Source organism: Manis pentadactyla, chromosome Y (assembly GCF_030020395.1).
Source record: "Manis pentadactyla isolate mManPen7 chromosome Y, mManPen7.hap1, whole genome shotgun sequence".
Taxonomy (NCBI): Eukaryota; Metazoa; Chordata; class Mammalia; order Pholidota; family Manidae; genus Manis; species Manis pentadactyla.
Genome location: NC_080039.1, coordinates 19,116,934 through 19,143,000, shown reverse-complemented (window position 1 = coordinate 19,143,000; position 26,067 = coordinate 19,116,934).

Genomic DNA, 26,067 nt, shown 5'->3' with positions numbered 1-26,067 from the left:
TAGATAGATAGATAGATAGATAGAAATGAAAGATTAGGCAGATATATGGAAGTCAGATGATATATTAGAATAGATATAAAGATAAGTGGATAGATAATATATTAGATATATGGTAAGATGGTAGATAGATGATATAGATAGATACATGATGGGTTATAGAATATAGAAAGATATATATACAGATAGATTGGTTGATACATGACATGATAGATAGAAACAAAGATGACAGATAGATTGATAGATTGATTTATTGATGGAATGTAGCAGCCCAGTTGAAAAAATCATGTGCACCTCTTTGTTTTCACAGCACTATTCACAATAGCCGACTGTGTCCATCAGTAGGTGAACGGATTAAGAAGATGTGGTACATATACACAATCAGTTATCATTCAGCCATAAGAATAAAACAAATCCTACCATTTAAAACAACATGGATGGAAGACGGGAGTATTATGCTCAATGAAATGAGACAGGAAAAGGACAAGTATCAAATGATATGACACATCTGTGGACATGGAGAACCAAAAAAAAATGATGGAGCAAAATAGCTGCAGACACACAGAACCCAAGAATGAACTAACAGTAACCAAAGGGAAAGTGACTAGGGAGGATATATGAGAATGGAGGCATAACAGTGGGGGAAGAAAGAATGCATTATGATTGGCACTTGTAATGTTTTGGGAAGGTAGAACCAAGCAGAGAAGACAGTGATTCTGCAGTACCTTGCTCTGTTGATGGAAGTGGATGCAGTGGGGCATTGGGCGGATCATCCTGATCAGTGAAGTCTAGTAAATGTAGTGTAACACATGAAATTATAGATTAGCAATAAATAAATAAATAAATAAATAATCCAGTAATACAAATACAGAAGCCTAGTTAAAACAGACAAATGCATCCCTATGTTTATCACAGCACTATTCAAAGTTGCCAAGCTAATTTGTCAGCAGTAGATTAAGGGCTCAAGAAGATGTGGTCATATACACAAGGAATATTATTCAGACATAAGAAGAAAAGAAATCCTATCATTTGCAACAAAATGAATGGAGTTAGAGGGTATTATGCTCAGTGAGATAAGTGAGGTAGAGAAAAACAACTATCAAATGATTTGACTCATCAGTGGAGAAGGAGAACCAAGAAAAAACTGAGGGAACAAAACACCAGTAGGTTCACAGATCCCAAGATTGGGGTAAGAGTTACCAAAGGGCAAGAGACTGGGGTGGATAGGTGTGAATGCAAGAAGAAGGGCAGAGGTAAGGATACCACACTTTACGATTAGCATTATTGTGGGTGCTGGGCATGGGGAGGGCTGCAGAAAACAGAGAATCCAAGTAGTGATTCTACATTATCTGACTATCCTCATAGAGAATGACTGCAATGGAGTGCATGGAAGGATCTTGGTGATGGGTTAGTTTAGTAAAGATAATATTTCTCATGAAATTGTGATAAATAAATAGGCAAATAAATGTTTCATAGATGATAGATGAATTACTAACATGATAGATGAATACATATGTAGATAGATGGATAGGTGGAAGATTGATAGGTACCTTGAAAGATAGATGACAGATAGACAGACAGATAGATAGATGATAGATAGATAGATAGATAGATAGATAGATAGATAGATAGATAGATAGATAGATAGATAGATAGATAGATAGAAATGAAAGACTAGGCAGATATATGGAAGTCAGATGATAGATTAGAATAGATATATAGATAAGTGGATAGATAATATATTAGATATATGGTAAGATGGTAGATAGATGATATAGATAGATACATGATGGGTTATAAAATATAGAAAGATATATATACAGATAGATTGGATGATACATGACATGATAGATAGAAACAAAGATGACAGATAGATTGATAGATTGATTTATTGATGTAATGTAGCAGACCAGTTGAAAAAAGAAATGTGCACCTCTTTGTTATCACAGCACTATTCACAATAGCTGACTGTGTCCATCAGTAGGTGAACTGATTAAGAAGATGTGGTACATATACACAATCAATTATCATTCAGCCATAAGAATAAAACAAATCCTACCATTTAAAACAACATGGATGGAAGGAGGGAGTATTATGCTCAATGAAATGAGACACTAAAAGGACAAGTATCAAATGATTTGACCCATCTGTGGACATGGAGAACCAAAAAAAAAAATGATGGAACAAAATAGCTGCAGACACACAGAACCCAAGAATGAACTAACAGTAACCAAAGAGAAAGTGACTAGGGAGGATATATGAGAATGGAGGCATAACAGTGGGGGAAGAAAGAATGCATTATGATTGGCACTTGTAATGTTTTGGGAAGGTAGACCCAAGCAGAGAAGACAGTGATTCTACAGTACCTTGCTCTGTTGATGGAAGTGGATGCAGTGGGGCATTGGGCAGATCATCGTGATCAGTGAAGTCTAGTAAATGTAGTGTAACAAATGTAATTATAGATTAGCAATAAATAAATAAATAAATAATCCAGTAATACAAATATAGAAGCCTAGTTAAAACAGACAAATGCATCACTATGTTTATCACAGCACTATTCAAAGTTGCCAAGCTAATTTGTCATCAGTAGATTAATGGCTCAAGAAGATGTGGTCATATACACAAGGAATATTATTCAGACATAAGAAGAAAAGAAATCCTATCATTTGCAACAACATGAATGAAGCTAGAGGGTATTATGCTCAGTGAAATAAGTGAGGTAGAGAAAAACAACTATCAAATGATTGGACCCATCTGTGGAGATGGAGAACCAAGAAAAAACTGAGGGAACAATACACCAGTAGGTTCACAGAACCCAAGATTGGGGTAACAGTTACCAAAGTGCAAGAGACTGGGGTGGATAGGTGTGAATGCAGGAAGAAGGGCAGAGGTAAGGTTAGCACACTTTACGATTAGCATTATTGTGGGTGCTGGGCATGGGGAGGGCTGCACAAAACAGAGAATCCAAGTAGTGATTCTACATTATCTGACTATCCTCAAAGAGAGTGACTGCAATGGAGTGTATGGAAGGATCTTGGTGATGGGTTAGTTTAGTAAAGATAATGTTTCTCATGAAATTGTGATAAATAAATAGGCAAATAAATGTTTCATAGATGATAGATGAATTACTAACATGATAGATGAATACATATGTAGATGGTTGGATAGGTGGAAGATTGATAGGTACCTTGAAAGATAGATGATAGATAGACAGACAGATATATAGATAGATAGATAGATATATAGATAGATAGATAGATAGATAGATAGATAGATAGATAGATAGATAGAAATGAAAGATTAGGCAGATATATGGAAGTCAGATGATATATTAGAATAGATATATAGATAAGTGGATAGATAATATATTAGATATATGGTAAGATGGTAGATAGATGATATAGATAGATACATGATGGGTTATAGAATATAGAAAGATATATATACAGATAGATTGGTTGATACATGACATGATAGATAGAAACAAAGATGACAGATAGATTGATAGATTGATTTATTGATGGAATGTAGCAGCCCAGTTGAAAAAAACATGTGCACCTCTTTGTTTTCACAGCACTATTCACAATAGCCGACTGTGTCCATCAGTAGGTGAACGGATTAAGAAGATGTGGTACATATACACAATCAGTTATCATTCAGCCATAAGAGTAAAACAAATCCTACCATTTAAAACAACATGGATGGAAGACGGGAGTATTATGCTCAATGAAATGAGACAGGAAAAGGACAAGTATCAAATGATATGACCCATCTGTGGACATGGAGAACCAAAAAAAAAATGATGGAGCAAAATAGCTGCAGACACACAGAACCCAAGAATGAACTAACAGTAACCAAAGGGAAAGTGACTAGGGAGGATATATGAGAATGGAGGCATAACAGTGGGGGAAGAAAGAATGCATTATGATTGGCACTTGTAATGTTTTGGGAAGGTAGAACCAAGCAGAGAAGACAGTGATTCTGCAGTACCTTGCTCTGTTGATGGAAGTGGATGCATTGGGGCATTGGGCGGATCATCCTGATCAGTGAAGTCTAGTAAATGTAGTGTAACACATGAAATTATAGATTAGCAATAAATAAATAAATAAATAAATAATCCAGTAATACAAATACAGAAGCCTAGTTAAAACAGACAAATGCATCCCTATGTTTATCACAGCACTATTCAAAGTTGCCAAGCTAATTTGTCAGCAGTAGATTAAGGGCTCAAGAAGATGTGGTCATATACACAAGGAATATTATTCAGACATAAGAAGAAAAGAAATCCTATCATTTGCAACAAAATGAATGGAGTCAGAGGGTATTATGCTCAGTGAGATAAGTGAGGTAGAGAAAAACAACTATCAAATGATTTGACTCATCAGTGGAGAAGGAGAACCAAGAAAAAACTGAGGGAACAAAACACCAGTAGGTTCACAGATCCCAAGATTGGGGTAACAGTTACCAAAGGGCAAGAGACTGGGGTGGATAGGTGTGAATGCAAGAAGAAGGGCAGAGGTAAGGATACCACACTTTACGATTAGCATTATTGTGGGTGCTGGGCATGGGGAGGGCTGCAGAAAACAGAGAATCCAAGTAGTGATTCTACATTATCTGACTATCCTCATAGAGAATGACTGCAATGGAGTGCATGGAAGGATCTTGGTGATGGGTTAGTTTAGTAAAGATAATATTTCTCATGAAATTGTGATAAATAAATAGGCAAATAAATGTTTCATAGATGATAGATGAATTACTAACATGATAGATGAATACATATGTAGATAGATGGATAGGTGGAAGATTGATAGGTACCTTGAAAGATAGATGACAGATAGACAGACAGATAGATAGATGATAGATAGATAGATAGATAGATAGATAGATAGATAGATAGATAGATAGATAGATAGATAGATAGAAATGAAAGACTAGGCAGATATATGGAAGTCAGATGATAGATTAGAATAGATATATAGATAAGTGGATAGATAATATATTAGATATATGGTAAGATGGTAGATAGATGATATAGATAGATACATGATGGGTTATAAAATATAGAAAGATATATATACAGATAGATTGGTTGATACATGACATGATAGATAGAAACAAAGATGACAGATAGATTGATAGATTGATTTATTGATGTAATGTAGCAGACCAGTTGAAAAAAGAAATGTGCACCTCTTTGTTATCACAGCACTATTCACAATAGCCGACTGTGTCCATCAGTAGGTGAACTGATTAAGAAGATGTGGTACATATACACAATCAATTATCATTCAGCCATAAGAATAAAACAAATCCTACCATTTAAAACAACATGGATGGAAGGAGGGAGTATTATGCTCAATGAAATGAGACACTAAAAGGACAAGTATCAAATGATTTGACCCATCTGTGGACATGGAGAACCAAAAAAAAAAATGATGGAACAAAATAGCTGCAGACACACAGAACCCAAGAATGAACTAACAGTAACCAAAGAGAAAGTGACTAGGGAGGATATATGAGAATGGAGGCATAACAGTGGGGGAAGAAAGAATGCATTATGATTGGCACTTGTAATGTTTTGGGAAGGTAGACCCAAGCAGAGAAGACAGTGATTCTACAGTACCTTGCTCTGTTGATGGAAGTGGATGCAGTGGGGCATTGGGCAGATCATCGTGATCAGTGAAGTCTAGTAAATGTAGTGTAACAAATGTAATTATAGATTAGCAATAAATAAATAAATAAATAATCCAGTAATACAAATATAGAAGCCTAGTTAAAACAGACAAATGCATCACTATGTTTATCACAGCACTATTCAAAGTTGCCAAGCTAATTTGTCATCAGTAGATTAATGGCTCAAGAAGATGTGGTCATATACACAAGGAATATTATTCAGACATAAGAAGAAAAGAAATCCTATCATTTGCAACAACATGAATGAAGCTAGAGGGTATTATGCTCAGTGAAATAAGTGAGGTAGAGAAAAACAACTATCAAATGATTGGACCCATCTGTGGAGATGGAGAACCAAGAAAAAACTGAGGGAACAATACACCAGTAGGTTCACAGAACCCAAGATTGGGGTAACAGTTACCAAAGTGCAAGAGACTGGGGTGGATAGGTGTGAATGCAGGAAGAAGGGCAGAGGTAAGGTTAGCACACTTTACGATTAGCATTATTGTGGGTGCAGGGCATGGGAAGGGCTGCACAAAACAGAGAATCCAAGTAGTGATTCTACATTATCTGACTATCCTCAAAGAGAGTGACTGCAATGGAGTGTATGGAAGGATCTTGGTGATGGGTTAGTTTAGTAAAGATAATGTTTCTCATGAAATTGTGATAAATAAATAGGCAAATAAATGTTTCATAGATGATAGATGAATTACTAACATGATAGATGAATACATATGTAGATGGTTGGATAGGTGGAAGATTGATAGGTACCTTGAAAGATAGATGATAGATAGACAGACAGATATATAGATAGATAGATAGATATATAGATAGATAGATAGAAAGATAGATAGATAGATAGATAGATAGATAGATAGATAGATAGATAGATAGAAATGAAAGATTAGGCAGATATATGGAAGTCAGATGATATATTAGAATAGATATATAGATAAGTGGATAGATAATATATTAGATATATGGTAAGATGGTAGATAGATGATATAGATAGATACATGATGGGTTATAGAATATAGAAAGATATATATACAGATAGATTGGTTGATACATGACATGATAGATAGAAACAAAGATGACAGATAGATTGATAGATTGATTTATTGATGGAATGTAGCAGCCCAGTTGAAAAAAACATGTGCACCTCTTTGTTTTCACAGCACTATTCACAATAGCCGACTGTGTCCATCAGTAGATGAACGGATTAAGAAGATGTGGTACATATACACAATCAGTTATCATTCAGCCATAAGAGTAAAACAAATCCTACCATTTAAAACAACATGGATGGAAGACGGGAGTATTATGCTCAATGAAATGAGACAGGAAAAGGACAAGTATCAAATGATATGACCCATCTGTGGACATGGAGAACCAAAAAAAAAATGATAGAGCAAAATAGCTGCAGACACACAGAACCCAAGAATGAACTAACAGTAACCAAAGGGAAAGTGACTAGGGAGGATATATGAGAATGGAGGCATAACAGTGGGGGAAGAAAGAATGCATTATGATTGGCACTTGTAATGTTTTGGGAAGGTAGAACCAAGCAGAGAAGACAGTGATTCTGCAGTACCTTGCTCTGTTGATGGAAGTGGATGCAGTGGGGCATTGGGCGGATCATCCTGATCAGTGAAGTCTAGTAAATGTAGTGTAACACATGAAATTATAGATTAGCAATAAATAAATAAATAAATAAATAATCCAGTAATACAAATACAGAAGCCTAGTTAAAACAGACAAATGCATCCCTATGTTTATCACAGCACTATTCAAAGTTGCCAAGCTAATTTGTCAGCAGTAGATTAAGGGCTCAAGAAGATGTGGTCATATACACAAGGAATATTATTCAGACATAAGAAGAAAAGAAATACTATCATTTGCAACAAAATGAATGGAGTTAGAGGGTATTATGCTCAGTGAGATAAGTGAGGTAGAGAAAAACAACTATCAAATGATTTGAATCATCAGTGGAGAAGGAGAACCAAGAAAAAACTGAGGGAACAAAACACCAGTAGGTTCACAGATCCCAAGATTGGGGTAACAGTTACCAAAGGGCAAGAGACTGGGGTGGATAGGTGTGAATGCAAGAAGAAGGGCAGAGGTAAGGATACCACACTTTACGATTAGCATTATTGTGGGTGCTGGGCATGGGGAGGGCTGCAGAAAACAGAGAATCCAAGTAGTGATTCTACATTATCTGACTATCCTCATAGAGAATGACTGCAATGGAGTGCATGGAAGGATCTTGGTGATGGGTTAGTTTAGTAAAGATAATATTTCTCATGAAATTGTGATAAATAAATAGGCAAATAAATGTTTCATAGATGATAGATGAATTACTAACATGATAGATGAATACATATGTAGATAGATGGATAGGTGGAAGATTGATAGGTACCTTGAAAGATAGATGACAGATAGACAGACAGATAGATAGATGATAGATAGATAGATAGATAGATAGATAGATAGATAGATAGATAGATAGATAGATAGATAGATAGAAATGAAAGTCTAGGCAGATATATGGAAGTCAGATGATAGATTAGAATAGATATATAGATAAGTGGATAGATAATATATTAGATATATGGTAAGATGGTAGATAGATGATATAGATAGATACATGATGGGTTATAAAATATAGAAAGATATATATACAGATAGATTGGTTGATACATGACATGATAGATAGAAACAAAGATGACAGATAGATTGATAGATTGATTTATTGATGTAATGTAGCAGACCAGTTGAAAAAAGAAATGTGCACCTCTTTGTTATCACAGCACTATTCACAATAGCCGACTGTGTCCATCAGTAGGTGAACTGATTAAGAAGATGTGGTACATATACACAATCAATTATCATTCAGCCATAAGAATAAAACAAATCCTACCATTTAAAACAACATGGATGGAAGGAGGGAGTATTATGCTCAATGAAATGAGACACTAAAAGGACAAGTATCAAATGATTTGACCCATCTGTGGACATGGAGAACCAAAAAAAAAAATGATGGAACAAAATAGCTGCAGACACACAGAACCCAAGAATGAACTAACAGTAACCAAAGAGAAAGTGACTAGGGAGGATATATGAGAATGGAGGCATAACAGTGGGGGAAGAAAGAATGCATTATGATTGGCACTTGTAATGTTTTGGGAAGGTAGACCCAAGCAGAGAAGACAGTGATTCTACAGTACCTTGCTCTGTTGATGGAAGTGGATGCAGTGGGGCATTGGGCAGATCATCGTGATCAGTGAAGTCTAGTAAATGTAGTGTAACAAATGTAATTATAGATTAGCAATAAATAAATAAATAAATAATCCAGTAATACAAATATAGAAGCCTAGTTAAAACAGACAAATGCATCACTATGTTTATCACAGCACTATTCAAAGTTGCCAAGCTAATTTGTCATCAGTAGATTAATGGCTCAAGAAGATGTGGTCATATACACAAGGAATATTATTCAGACATAAGAAGAAAAGAAATCCTATCATTTGCAACAACATGAATGAAGCTAGAGGGTATTATGCTCAGTGAAATAAGTGAGGTAGAGAAAAACAACTATCAAATGATTGGACCCATCTGTGGAGATGGAGAACCAAGAAAAAACTGAGGGAACAATACACCAGTAGGTTCACAGAACCCAAGATTGGGGTAACAGTTACCAAAGTGCAAGAGACTGGGGTGGATAGGTGTGAATGCAGGAAGAAGGGCAGAGGTAAGGTTAGCACACTTTACGATTAGCATTATTGTGGGTGCAGGGCATGGGAAGGGCTGCACAAAACAGAGAATCCAAGTAGTGATTCTACATTATCTGACTATCCTCAAAGAGAGTGACTGCAATGGAGTGTATGGAAGGATCTTGGTGATGGGTTAGTTTAGTAAAGATAATGTTTCTCATGAAATTGTGATAAATAAATAGGCAAATAAATGTTTCATAGATGATAGATGAATTACTAACATGATAGATGAATACATATGTAGATGGTTGGATAGGTGGAAGATTGATAGGTACCTTGAAAGATAGATGATAGATAGACAGACAGATATATAGATAGATAGATAGATAGATACATAGATAGATAGATAGATAGATAGATAGATAGATAGATAGAAATGAAAGATTAGGCAGATATATGGAAGTCAGATGATATATTAGAATAGATATATAGATAAGTGGATAGATAATATATTAGATATATGGTAAGATGGTAGATAGATGATATAGATAGATACATGATGGGTTATAGAATATAGAAAGATATATATACAGATAGATTGGTTGATACATGACATGATAGATAGAAACAAAGATGACAGATAGATTGATAGATTGATTTATTGATGGAATGTAGCAGCCCAGTTGAAAAAAACATGTGCACCTCTTTGTTTTCACAGCACTATTCACAATAGCCGACTGTGTCCATCAGTAGGTGAACGGATTAAGAAGATGTGGTACATATACACAATCAGTTATCATTCAGCCATAAGAGTAAAACAAATCCTACCATTTAAAACAACATGGATGGAAGACGGGAGTATTATGCTCAATGAAATGAGACAGGAAAAGGACAAGTATCAAATGATATGACCCATCTGTGGACATGGAGAACCAAAAAAAAAATGATGGAGCAAAATAGCTGCAGACACACAGAACCCAAGAATGAACTAACAGTAACCAAAGGGAAAGTGACTAGGGAGGATATATGAGAATGGAGGCATAACAGTGGGGGAAGAAAGAATGCATTATGATTGGCACTTGTAATGTTTCGGGAAGGTAGAACCAAGCAGAGAAGACAGTGATTCTGCAGTACCTTGCTCTGTTGATGGAAGTGGATGCAGTGGGGCATTGGGCGGATCATCCTGATCAGTGAAGTCTAGTAAATGTAGTGTAACACATGAAATTATAGATTAGCAATAAATAAATAAATAAATAAATAATCCAGTAATACAAATACAGAAGCCTAGTTAAAACAGACAAATGCATCCCTATGTTTATCACAGCACTATTCAAAGTTGCCAAGCTAATTTGTCAGCAGTAGATTAAGGGCTCAAGAAGATGTGGTCATATACACAAGGAATATTATTCAGACATAAGAAGAAAAGAAATACTATCATTTGCAACAAAATGAATGGAGTTAGAGGGTATTATGCTCAGTGAGATAAGTGAGGTAGAGAAAAACAACTATCAAATGATTTGACTCATCAGTGGAGAAGGAGAACCAAGAAAAAACTGAGGGAACAAAACACCAGTAGGTTCACAGATCCCAAGATTGGGGTAACAGTTACCAAAGGGCAAGAGACTGGGGTGGATAGGTGTGAATGCAAGAAGAAGGGCAGAGGTAAGGATACCACACTTTACGATTAGCATTATTGTGGGTGCTGGGCATGGGGAGGGCTGCAGAAAACAGAGAATCCAAGTAGTGATTCTACATTATCTGACTATCCTCATAGAGAATGACTGCAATGGAGTGCATGGAAGGATCTTGGTGATGGGTTAGTTTAGTAAAGATAATATTTCTCATGAAATTGTGATAAATAAATAGGCAAATAAATGTTTCATAGATGATAGATGAATTACTAACATGATAGATGAATACATATGTAGATAGATGGATAGGTGGAAGATTGATAGGTACCTTGAAAGATAGATGACAGATAGACAGACAGATAGATAGATGATAGATAGATAGATAGATAGATAGATAGATAGATAGATAGATAGATAGATAGATAGATAGATAGATAGATAGATAGATAGAAATGAAAGACTAGGCAGATATATGGAAGTCAGATGATAGATTAGAATAGATATATAGATAAGTGGATAGATAATATATTAGATATATGGTAAGATGGTAGATAGATGATATAGATAGATACATGATGGGTTATAAAATATAGAAAGATATATATACAGATAGATTGGTTGATACATGACATGATAGATAGAAACAAAGATGACAGATAGATTGATAGATTGATTTATTGATGTAATGTAGCAGACCAGTTGAAAAAAGAAATGTGCACCTCTTTGTTATCACAGCACTATTCACAATAGCCGACTGTGTCCATCAGTAGGTGAACTGATTAAGAAGATGTGGTACATATACACAATCAATTATCATTCAGCCATAAGAATAAAACAAATCCTACCATTTAAAACAACATGGATGGAAGGAGGGAGTATTATGCTCAATGAAATGAGACACTAAAAGGACAAGTATCAAATGATTTGACCCATCTGTGGACATGGAGAACCAAAAAAAAAAATGATGGAACAAAATAGCTGCAGACACACAGAACCCAAGAATGAACTAACAGTAACCAAAGAGAAAGTGACTAGGGAGGATATATGAGAATGGAGGCATAACAGTGGGGGAAGAAAGAATGCATTATGATTGGCACTTGTAATGTTTTGGGAAGGTAGACCCAAGCAGAGAAGACAGTGATTCTACAGTACCTTGCTCTGTTGATGGAAGTGGATGCAGTGGGGCATTGGGCAGATCATCGTGATCAGTGAAGTCTAGTAAATGTAGTGTAACAAATGTAATTATAGATTAGCAATAAATAAATAAATAAATAATCCAGTAATACAAATATAGAAGCCTAGTTAAAACAGACAAATGCATCACTATGTTTATCACAGCACTATTCAAAGTTGCCAAGCTAATTTGTCATCAGTAGATTAATGGCTCAAGAAGATGTGGTCATATACACAAGGAATATTATTCAGACATAAGAAGAAAAGAAATCCTATCATTTGCAACAACATGAATGAAGCTAGAGGGTATTATGCTCAGTGAAATAAGTGAGGTAGAGAAAAACAACTATCAAATGATTGGACCCATCTGTGGAGATGGAGAACCAAGAAAAAACTGAGGGAACAATACACCAGTAGGTTCACAGAACCCAAGATTGGGGTAACAGTTACCAAAGTGCAAGAGACTGGGGTGGATAGGTGTGAATGCAGGAAGAAGGGCAGAGGTAAGGTTAGCACACTTTACGATTAGCATTATTGTGGGTGCAGGGCATGGGAAGGGCTGCACAAAACAGAGAATCCAAGTAGTGATTCTACATTATCTGACTATCCTCAAAGAGAGTGACTGCAATGGAGTGTATGGAAGGATCTTGGTGATGGGTTAGTTTAGTAAAGATAATGTTTCTCATGAAATTGTGATAAATAAATAGGCAAATAAATGTTTCATAGATGATAGATGAATTACTAACATGATAGATGAATACATATGTAGATGGTTGGATAGGTGGAAGATTGATAGGTACCTTGAAAGATAGATGATAGATAGACAGACAGATATATAGATAGATAGATAGATAGATAGATAGATAGATAGATAGATAGATAGATAGATAGATAGAAATGAAAGATTAGGCAGATATATGGAAGTCAGATGATATATTAGAATAGATATATAGATAAGTGGATAGATAATATATTAGATATATGGTAAGATGGTAGATAGATGATATAGATAGATACATGATGGGTTATAGAATATAGAAAGATATATATACAGATAGATTGGTTGATACATGACATGATAGATAGAAACAAAGATGACAGATAGATTGATAGATTGATTTATTGATGGAATGTAGCAGCCCAGTTGAAAAAAACATGTGCACCTCTTTGTTTTCACAGCACTATTCACAATAGCCGACTGTGTCCATCAGTAGGTGAACGGATTAAGAAGATGTGGTACATATACACAATCAGTTATCATTCAGCCATAAGAGTAAAACAAATCCTACCATTTAAAACAACATGGATGGAAGACGGGAGTATTATGCTCAATGAAATGAGACAGGAAAAGGACAAGTATCAAATGATATGACCCATCTGTGGACATGGAGAACCAAAAAAAAAATGATGGAGCAAAATAGCTGCAGACACACAGAACCCAAGAATGAACTAACAGTAACCAAAGGGAAAGTGACTAGGGAGGATATATGAGAATGGAGGCATAACAGTGGGGGAAGAAAGAATGCATTATGATTGGCACTTGTAATGTTTCGGGAAGGTAGAACCAAGCAGAGAAGACAGTGATTCTGCAGTACCTTGCTCTGTTGATGGAAGTGGATGCAGTGGGGCATTGGGCGGATCATCCTGATCAGTGAAGTCTAGTAAATGTAGTGTAACACATGAAATTATAGATTAGCAATAAATAAATAAATAAATAAATAATCCAGTAATACAAATACAGAAGCCTAGTTAAAACAGACAAATGCATCCCTATGTTTATCACAGCACTATTCAAAGTTGCCAAGCTAATTTGTCAGCAGTAGATTAAGGGCTCAAGAAGATGTGGTCATATACACAAGGAATATTATTCAGACATAAGAAGAAAAGAAATACTATCATTTGCAACAAAATGAATGGAGTTAGAGGGTATTATGCTCAGTGAGATAAGTGAGGTAGAGAAAAACAACTATCAAATGATTTGACTCATCAGTGGAGAAGGAGAACCAAGAAAAAACTGAGGGAACAAAACACCAGTAGGTTCACAGATCCCAAGATTGGGGTAACAGTTACCAAAGGGCAAGAGACTGGGGTGGATAGGTGTGAATGCAAGAAGAAGGGCAGAGGTAAGGATACCACACTTTACGATTAGCATTATTGTGGGTGCTGGGCATGGGGAGGGCTGCAGAAAACAGAGAATCCAAGTAGTGATTCTACATTATCTGACTATCCTCATAGAGAATGACTGCAATGGAGTGCATGGAAGGATCTTGGTGATGGGTTAGTTTAGTAAAGATAATATTTCTCATGAAATTGTGATAAATAAATAGGCAAATAAATGTTTCATAGATGATAGATGAATTACTAACATGATAGATGAATACATATGTAGATAGATGGATAGGTGGAAGATTGATAGGTACCTTGAAAGATAGATGACAGATAGACAGACAGATAGATAGATGATAGATAGATAGATAGATAGATAGATAGATAGATAGATAGATAGATAGATAGATAGATAGATAGATAGAAATGAAAGACTAGGCAGATATATGGAAGTCAGATGATAGATTAGAATAGATATATAGATAAGTGGATAGATAATATATTAGATATATGGTAAGATGGTAGATAGATGATATAGATAGATACATGATGGGTTATAAAATATAGAAAGATATATATACAGATAGATTGGTTGATACATGACATGATAGATAGAAACAAAGATGACAGATAGATTGATAGATTGATTTATTGATGTAATGTAGCAGACCAGTTGAAAAAAGAAATGTGCACCTCTTTGTTATCACAGCACTATTCACAATAGCCGACTGTGTCCATCAGTAGGTGAACTGATTAAGAAGATGTGGTACATATACACAATCAATTATCATTCAGCCATAAGAATAAAACAAATCCTACCATTTAAAACAACATGGATGGAAGGAGGGAGTATTATGCTCAATGAAATGAGACACTAAAAGGACAAGTATCAAATGATTTGACCCATCTGTGGACATGGAGAACCAAAAAAAAAAATGATGGAACAAAATAGCTGCAGACACACAGAACCCAAGAATGAACTAACAGTAACCAAAGAGAAAGTGACTAGGGAGGATATATGAGAATGGAGGCATAACAGTGGGGGAAGAAAGAATGCATTATGATTGGCACTTGTAATGTTTTGGGAAGGTAGACCCAAGCAGAGAAGACAGTGATTCTACAGTACCTTGCTCTGTTGATGGAAGTGGATGCAGTGGGGCATTGGGCAGATCATCGTGATCAGTGAAGTCTAGTAAATGTAGTGTAACAAATGTAATTATAGATTAGCAATAAATAAATAAATAAATAATCCAGTAATACAAATATAGAAGCCTAGTTAAAACAGACAAATGCATCACTATGTTTATCACAGCACTATTCATAGTTGCCAAGCTAATTTGTCATCAGTAGATTAATGGCTCAAGAAGATGTGGTCATATACACAAGGAATATTATTCAGACATAAGAAGAAAAGAAATCCTATCATTTGCAACAACATGAATGAAGCTAGAGGGTATTATGCTCAGTGAAATAAGTGAGGTAGAGAAAAACAACTATCAAATGATTGGACCCATCTGTGGAGATGGAGAACCAAGAAAAAACTGAGGGAACAATACACCAGTAGGTTCACAGAACCCAAGATTGGGGTAACAGTTACCAAAGTGCAAGAGACTGGGGTGGATAGGTGTGAATGCAGGAAGAAGGGCAGAGGTAAGGTTAGCACACTTTACGATTAGCATTATTGTGGGTGCAGGGCATGGGAAGGGCTGCACAAAACAGAGAATCCAAGTAGTGATTCTACATTATCTGACTATCCTCAAAGAGAGTGACTGCAATGGAGTGTATGGAAGGATCTTGGTGATGGGTTAGTTTAGTAAAGATAATGTTTCTCATGAAATTGTGATAAATAAATAGGCAAATAAATGTTTCATAGATGATAGATGAATTACTAACATGATAGATGAATACATATGTAGATGGTTGGATAGGTGGAAGATTGATAGGAACCTTGAAAGATAGATGATAGATAGACAGACAGATATATAGATAGATAGATAGATAGATAGATAGATAGATAGATAGATAGATAGATAGATAGATAGAAATGAAAGATTAGGCAGATATATGGAAGTCAGATGATATATTAGAATAGATATATAGATAAGTGGATAGATAATATATTAGATATATGGTAAGATGGTAGATAGATGATATAGATAGATACATGATGGGTTATAGAATATAGAAAGATATATATACAGATAGATTGGTTGATACATGACATGATAGATAGAAACAAAGATGACAGATAGATTGATAGATTGATTTATTGATGGAATGTAGCAGCCCAGTTGAAAAAAACATGTGCACCTCTTTGTTTTCACAGCACTATTCACAATAGCCGACTGTGTCCATCAGTAGGTGAACGGATTAAGAAGATGTGGTACATATACACAATCAGTTATCATTCAGCCATAAGAGTAAAACAAATCCTACCATTTAAAACAACATGGATGGAAGACGGGAGTATTATGCTCAATGAAATGAGACAGGAAAAGGACAAGTATCAAATGATATGACCCATCTGTGGACATGGAGAACCAAAAAAAAAATGATGGAGCAAAATAGCTGCAGACACACAGAACCCAAGAATGAACTAACAGTAACCAAAGGGAAAGTGACTAGGGAGGATATATGAGAATGGAGGCATAACAGTGGGGGAAGAAAGAATGCATTATGATTGGCACTTGTAATGTTTTGGGAAGGTAGAACCAAGCAGAGAAGACAGTGATTCTGCAGTACCTTGCTCTGTTGATGGAAGTGGATGCAGTGGGGCATTGGGCGGATCATCCTGATCAGTGAAGTCTAGTAAATGTAGTGTAACACATGAAATTATAGATTAGCAATAAATAAATAAATAAATAAATAATCCAGTAATACAAATACAGAAGCCTAGTTAAAACAGACAAATGCATCCCTATGTTTATCACAGCACTATTCAAAGTTGCCAAGCTAATTTGTCAGCAGTAGATTAAGGGCTCAAGAAGATGTGGTCATATACACAAGGAATATTATTCAGACATAAGAAGAAAAGAAATACTATCATTTGCAACAAAATGAATGGAGTTAGAGGGTATTATGCTCAGTGAGATAAGTGAGGTAGAGAAAAACAACTATCAAATGATTTGACTCATCAGTGGAGAAGGAGAACCAAGAAAAAACTGAGGGAACAAAACACCAGTAGGTTCACAGATCCCAAGATTGGGGTAACAGTTACCAAAGGGCAAGAGACTGGGGTGGATAGGTGTGAATGCAAGAAGAAGGGCAGAGGTAAGGATACCACACTTTACGATTAGCATTATTGTGGGTGCTGGGCATGGGGAGGGCTGCAGAAAACAGAGAATCCAAGTAGTGATTCTACATTATCTGACTATCCTCATAGAGAATGACTGCAATGGAGTGCATGGAAGGATCTTGGTGATGGGTTAGTTTAGTAAAGATAATATTTCTCATGAAATTGTGATAAATAAATAGGCAAATAAATGTTTCATAGATGATAGATGAATTACTAACATGACAGATGAATACATATGTAGATAGATGGATAGGTGGAAGATTGATAGGTACCTTGAAAGATAGATGACAGATAGACAGACAGATAGATAGATGATAGATAGATAGATAGATAGATAGATAGATAGATAGATAGATAGATAGATAGATAGATAGATAGATAGATAGATAGAAATGAAAGACTAGGCAGATATATGGAAGTCAGATGATAGATTAGAATAGATATATAGATAAGTGGATAGATAATATATTAGATATATGGTAAGATGGTAGATAGATGATATAGATAGATACATGATGGGTTATAAAATATAGAAAGATATATATACAGATAGATTGGTTGATACATGACATGATAGATAGAAACAAAGATGACAGATAGATTGATAGATTGATTTATTGATGTAATGTAGCAGACCAGTTGAAAAAAGAAATGTGCACCTCTTTGTTATCACAGCACTATTCACAATAGCTGACTGTGTCCATCAGTAGGTGAACTGATTAAGAAGATGTGGTACATATACACAATCAATTATCATTCAGCCATAAGAATAAAACAAATCCTACCATTTAAAACAACATGGATGGAAGAAGGGAGTATTATGCTCAATGAAATGAGACACTAAAAGGACAAGTATCAAATGATTTGACCCATCTGTGGACATGGAGAACCAAAAAAAAAAATGATGGAACAAAATAGCTGCAGACACACAGAACCCAAGAATGAACTAACAGTAACCAAAGAGAAAGTGACTAGGGAGGATATATGAGAATGGAGGCATAACAGTGGGGGAAGAAAGAATGCATTATGATTGGCACTTGTAATGTTTTGGGAAGGTAGACCCAAGCAGAGAAGACAGTGATTCTACAGTACCTTGCTCTGTTGATGGAAGTGGATGCAGTGGGGCATTGGGCAGATCATCGTGATCAGTGAAGTCTAGTAAATGTAGTGTAACAAATGTAATTATAGATTAGCAATAAATAAATAAATAAATAATCCAGTAATACAAATATAGAAGCCTAGTTAAAACAGACAAATGCATCACTATGTTTATCACAGCACTATTCAAAGTTGCCAAGCTAATTTGTCATCAGTAGATTAATGGCTCAAGAAGATGTGGTCATATACACAAGGAATATTATTCAGACATAAGAAGAAAAGAAATCCTATCATTTGCAACAACATGAATGAAGCTAGAGGGTATTATGCTCAGTGAAATAAGTGAGGTAGAGAAAAACAACTATCAAATGATTGGACCCATCTGTGGAGATGGAGAACCAAGAAAAAACTGAGGGAACAATACACCAGTAGGTTCACAGAACCCAAGATTGGGGTAACAGTTACCAAAGTGCAAGAGACTGGGGTGGATAGGTGTGAATGCAGGAAGAAGGGCAGAGGTAAGGTTAGCACACTTTACGATTAGCATTATTGTGGGTGCAGGGCATGGGAAGGGCTGCACAAAACAGAGAATCCAAGTAGTGATTCTACATTATCTGACTATCCTCAAAGAGAGTGACTGCAATGGAGTGTATGGAAGGATCTTGGTGATGGGTTAGTTTAGTAAAGATAATGTTTCTCATGAAATTGTGATAAATAAATAGGCAAATAAATGTTTCATAGATGATAGATGAATTACTAACATGATAGATGAATACATATGTAGATGGTTGGATAGGTGGAAGATTGATAGGTACCTTGAAAGATAGATGATAGATAGACAGACAGATATATAGATAGATAGATAGATAGATAGATAGATAGATAGATAGATAGATAGATAGATAGATAGATAGATAGATAGAAATGAAAGATTAGGCAGATATATGGAAGTCAGATGATATATTAGAATAGATATATAGATAAGTGGATAGATAATATATTAGATATATGGTAAGATGGTAGATAGATGATATAGATAGATACATGATGGGTTATAGAATATAGAAAGATATATATACAGATAGATTGGTTGATACATGACATGATAGATAGAAACAAAGATGACAGATAGATTGATAGATTGATTTATTGATGGAATGTAGCAGCCCAGTTGAAAAAAACATGTGCACCTCTTTGTTTTCACAGCACTATTCACAATAGCCGACTGTGTCCATCAGTAGGTGAACGGATTAAGAAGATGTGGTACATATACACAATCAGTTATCATTCAGCCATAAGAGTAAAACAAATCCTACCATTTAAAACAACATGGATGGAAGACGGGAGTATTATGCTCAATGAAATGAGACAGGAAAAGGACAAGTATCAAATGATATGACCCATCTGTGGACATGGAGAACCAAAAAAAAAATGATGGAGCAAAATAGCTGCAGACACACAGAACCCAAGAATGAACTAACAGTAACCAAAGGGAAAGTGACTAGGGAGGATATATGAGAATGGAGGCATAACAGTGGGGGAAGAAAGAATGCATTATGATTGGCACTTGTAATGTTTTGGGAAGGTAGAACCAAGCAGAGAAGACAGTGATTCTGCAGTACCTTGCTCTGTTGATGGAAGTGGATGCAGTGGGGCATTGGGCGGATCATCCTGATCAGTGAAGTCTAGTAAATGTAGTGTAACACATGAAATTATAGATTAGCAATAAATAAATAAATAAATAAATAATCCAGTAATACAAATACAGAAGCCTAGTTAAAACAGACAAATGCATCCCTATGTTTATCACAGCACTATTCAAAGTTGCCAAGCTAATTTGTCAGCAGTAGATTAAGGGCTCAAGAAGATGTGGTCATATACACAAGGAATATTATTCAGACATAAGAAGAAAAGAAATACTATCATTTGCAACAAAATGAATGGAGTTAGAGGGTATTATGCTCAGTGAGATAAGTGAGGTAGAGAAAAACAACTATCAAATGATTTGACTCATCAGTGGAGAAGGAGAACCAAGAAAAAACTGAGGGAACAAAACACCAGTAGGTTCACAGATCCCAAGATTGGGGTAACAGTTACCAAAGGGCAAGAGACTGGGGTGGATAGGTGTGAATGCAAGAAGAAGGGCAGAGGTAAGGATACCACACTTTACGATTAGCATTATTGTGGGTGCTGGGCATGGGGAGGGCTGCAGAAAACAGAGAATCCAAGTAGTGATTCTACATTATCTGACTATCCTCATAGAGAATGACTGCAATGGAGTGCATGGAAGGATCTTGGTGATGGGTTAGTTTAGTAAAGATAATATTTCTCATGAAATTGTGATAAATAAATAGGCAAATAAATGTTTCATAGATGATAGATGAATTACTAACATGATAGATGAATACATATGTAGATAGATGGATAGGTGGAAGATTGATAGGTACCTTGAAAGATAGATGACAGATAGACAGACAGATAGATAGATGATAGATAGATAGATAGATAGATAGATAGATAGATAGATAGATAGATAGATAGATAGATAGATAGATAGATAGATAGATAGAAATGAAAGACTAGGCAGATATATGGAAGTCAGATGATAGATTAGAATAGATATATAGATAAGTGGATAGATAATATATTAGATATATGGTAAGATGGTAGATAGATGATATAGATAGATACATGATGGGTTATAAAATATAGAAAGATATATATACAGATAGATTGGTTGATACATGACATGATAGATAGAAACAAAGATGACAGATAGATTGATAGATTGATTTATTGATGTAATGTAGCAGACCAGTTGAAAAAAGAAATGTGCACCTCTTTGTTATCACAGCACTATTCACAATAGCCGACTGTGTCCATCAGTAGGTGAACTGATTAAGAAGATGTGGTACATATACACAATCAATTATCATTCAGCCATAAGAATAAAACAAATCCTACCATTTAAAACAACATGGATGGAAGGAGGGAGTATTATGCTCAATGAAATGAGACACTAAAAGGACAAGTATCAAATGATTTGACCCATCTGTGGACATGGAGAACCAAAAAAAAAAATGATGGAACAAAATAGCTGCAGACACACAGAACCCAAGAATGAACTAACAGTAACCAAAGAGAAAGTGACTAGGGAGGATATATGAGAATGGAGGCATAACAGTGGGGGAAGAAAGAATGCATTATGATTGGCACTTGTAATGTTTTGGGAAGGTAGACCCAAGCAGAGAAGACAGTGATTCTACAGTACCTTGCTCTGTTGATGGAAGTGGATGCAGTGGGGCATTGGGCAGATCATCGTGATCAGTGAAGTCTAGTAAATGTAGTGTAACAAATGTAATTATAGATTAGCAATAAATAAATAAATAAATAATCCAGTAATACAAATATAGAAGCCTAGTTAAAACAGACAAATGCATCACTATGTTTATCACAGCACTATTCAAAGTTGCCAAGCTAATTTGTCATCAGTAGATTAATGGCTCAAGAAGATGTGGTCATATACACAAGGAATATTATTCAGACATAAGAAGAAAAGAAATCCTATCATTTGCAACAACATGAATGAAGCTAGAGGGTATTATGCTCAGTGAAATAAGTGAGGTAGAGAAAAACAACTATCAAATGATTGGACCCATCTGTGGAGATGGAGAACCAAGAAAAAACTGAGGGAACAATACACCAGTAGGTTCACAGAACCCAAGATTGGGGTAACAGTTACCAAAGTGCAAGAGACTGGGGTGGATAGGTGTGAATGCAGGAAGAAGGGCAGAGGTAAGGTTAGCACACTTTACGATTAGCATTATTGTGGGTGCAGGGCATGGGAAGGGCTGCACAAAACAGAGAATCCAAGTAGTGATTCTACATTATCTGACTATCCTCAAAGAGAGTGACTGCAATGGAGTGTATGGAAGGATCTTGGTGATGGGTTAGTTTAGTAAAGATAATGTTTCTCATGAAATTGTGATAAATAAATAGGCAAATAAATGTTTCATAGATGATAGATGAATTACTAACATGATAGATGAATACATATGTAGATGGTTGGATAGGTGGAAGATTGATAGGTACCTTGAAAGATAGATGATAGATAGACAGACAGATATATAGATAGATAGATAGATAGATAGATAGATAGATAGATAGATAGATAGATAGATAGATAGATAGATAGAAATGAAAGATTAGGCAGATATATGGAAGTCAGATGATATATTAGAATAGATATATAGATAAGTGGATAGATAATATATTAGATATATGGTAAGATGGTAGATAGATGATATAGATAGATACATGATGGGTTATAGAATATAGAAAGATATATATACAGATAGATTGGTTGATACATGACATGATAGATAGAAACAAAGATGACAGATAGATTGATAGATTGATTTATTGATGGAATGTAGCAGCCCAGTTGAAAAAAACATGTGCACCTCTTTGTTTTCACAGCACTATTCACAATAGCCGACTGTGTCCATCAGTAGGTGAACGGATTAAGAAGATGTGGTACATATACACAATCAGTTATCATTCAGCCATAAGAGTAAAACAAATCCTACCATTTAAAACAACATGGATGGAAGACGGGAGTATTATGCTCAATGAAATGAGACAGGAAAAGGACAAGTATCAAATGATATGACCCATCTGTGGACATGGAGAACCAAAAAAAAAATGATGGAGCAAAATAGCTGCAGACACACAGAACCCAAGAATGAACTAACAGTAACCAAAGGGAAAGTGACTAGGGAGGATATATGAGAATGGAGGCATAACAGTGGGGGAAGAAAGAATGCATTATGATTGGCACTTGTAATGTTTCGGGAAGGTAGAACCAAGCAGAGAAGACAGTGATTCTGCAGTACCTTGCTCTGTTGATGGAAGTGGATGCAGTGGGGCATTGGGCGGATCATCCTGATCAGTGAAGTCTAGTAAATGTAGTGTAACACATGAAATTATAGATTAGCAATAAATAAATAAATAAATAAATAATCCAGTAATACAAATACAGAAGCCTAGTTAAAACAGACAAATGCATCCCTATGTTTATCACAGCACTATTCAAAGTTGCCAAGCTAATTTGTCAGCAGTAGATTAAGGGCTCAAGAAGATGTGGTCATATACACAAGGAATATTATTCAGACATAAGAAGAAAAGAAATACTATCATTTGCAACAAAATGAATGGAGTTAGAGGGTATTATGCTCAGTGAGATAAGTGAGGTAGAGAAAAACAACTATCAAATGATTTGACTCATCAGTGGAGAAGGAGAACCAAGAAAAAACTGAGGGAACAAAACACCAGTAGGTTCACAGATCCCAAGATTGGGGTAACAGTTACCAAAGGGCAAGAGACTGGGGTGGATAGGTGTGAATGCAAGAAGAAGGGCAGAGGTAAGGATACCACACTTTACGATTAGCATTATTGTGGGTGCTGGGCATGGGGAGGGCTGCAGAAAACAGAGAATCCAAGTAGTGATTCTACATTATCTGACTATCCTCATAGAGAATGACTGCAATGGAGTGCATGGAAGGATCTTGGTGATGGGTTAGTTTAGTAAAGATAATATTTCTCATGAAATTGTGATAAATAAATAGGCAAATAAATGTTTCATAGATGATAGATGAATTACTAACATGATAGATGAATACATATGTAGATAGATGGATAGGTGGAAGATTGATAGGTACCTTGAAAGATAGATGACAGATAGACAGACAGATAGATAGATGATAGATAGATAGATAGATAGATAGATAGATAGATAGATAGATAGATAGATAGATAGATAGATAGATAGATAGATAGAAATGAAAGACTAGGCAGATATATGGAAGTCAGATGATAGATTAGAATAGATATATAGATAAGTGGATAGATAATATATTAGATATATGGTAAGATGGTAGATAGATGATATAGATAGATACATGATGGGTTATAAAATATAGAAAGATATATATACAGATAGATTGGTTGATACATGACATGATAGATAGAAACAAAGATGACAGATAGATTGATAGATTGATTTATTGATGTAATGTAGCAGACCAGTTGAAAAAAGAAATGTGCACCTCTTTGTTATCACAGCACTATTCACAATAGCCGACTGTGTCCATCAGTAGGTGAACTGATTAAGAAGATGTGGTACATATACACAATCAATTATCATTCAGCCATAAGAATAAAACAAATCCTACCATTTAAAACAACATGGATGGAAGGAGGGAGTATTATGCTCAATGAAATGAGACACTAAAAGGACAAGTATCAAATGATTTGACCCATCTGTGGACATGGAGAACCAAAAAAAAAAATGATGGAACAAAATAGCTGCAGACACACAGAACCCAAGAATGAACTAACAGTAACCAAAGAGAAAGTGACTAGGGAGGATATATGAGAATGGAGGCATAACAGTGGGGGAAGAAAGAATGCATTATGATTGGCACTTGTAATGTTTTGGGAAGGTAGACCCAAGCAGAGAAGACAGTGATTCTACAGTACCTTGCTCTGTTGATGGAAGTGGATGCAGTGGGGCATTGGGCAGATCATCGTGATCAGTGAAGTCTAGTAAATGTAGTGTAACAAATGTAATTATAGATTAGCAATAAATAAATAAATAAATAATCCAGTAATACAAATATAGAAGCCTAGTTAAAACAGACAAATGCATCACTATGTTTATCACAGCACTATTCAAAGTTGCCAAGCTAATTTGTCATCAGTAGATTAATGGCTCAAGAAGATGTGGTCATATACACAAGGAATATTATTCAGACATAAGAAGAAAAGAAATCCTATCATTTGCAACAACATGAATGAAGCTAGAGGGTATTATGCTCAGTGAAATAAGTGAGGTAGAGAAAAACAACTATCAAATGATTGGACCCATCTGTGGAGATGGAGAACCAAGAAAAAACTGAGGGAACAATACACCAGTAGGTTCACAGAACCCAAGATTGGGGTAACAGTTACCAAAGTGCAAGAGACTGGGGTGGATAGGTGTGAATGCAGGAAGAAGGGCAGAGGTAAGGTTAGCACACTTTACGATTAGCATTATTGTGGGTGCAGGGCATGGGAAGGGCTGCACAAAACAGAGAATCCAAGTAGTGATTCTACATTATCTGACTATCCTCAAAGAGAGTGACTGCAATGGAGTGCATGGAAGGATCTTGGTGATGGGTTAGTTTAGTAAAGATAATGTTTCTCATGAAATTGTGATAAATAAATAGGCAAATAAATGTTTCATAGATGATAGATGAATTACTAACATGATAGATGAATACATATGTAGATGGTTGGATAGGTGGAAGATTGATAGGTACCTTGAAAGATAGATGATAGA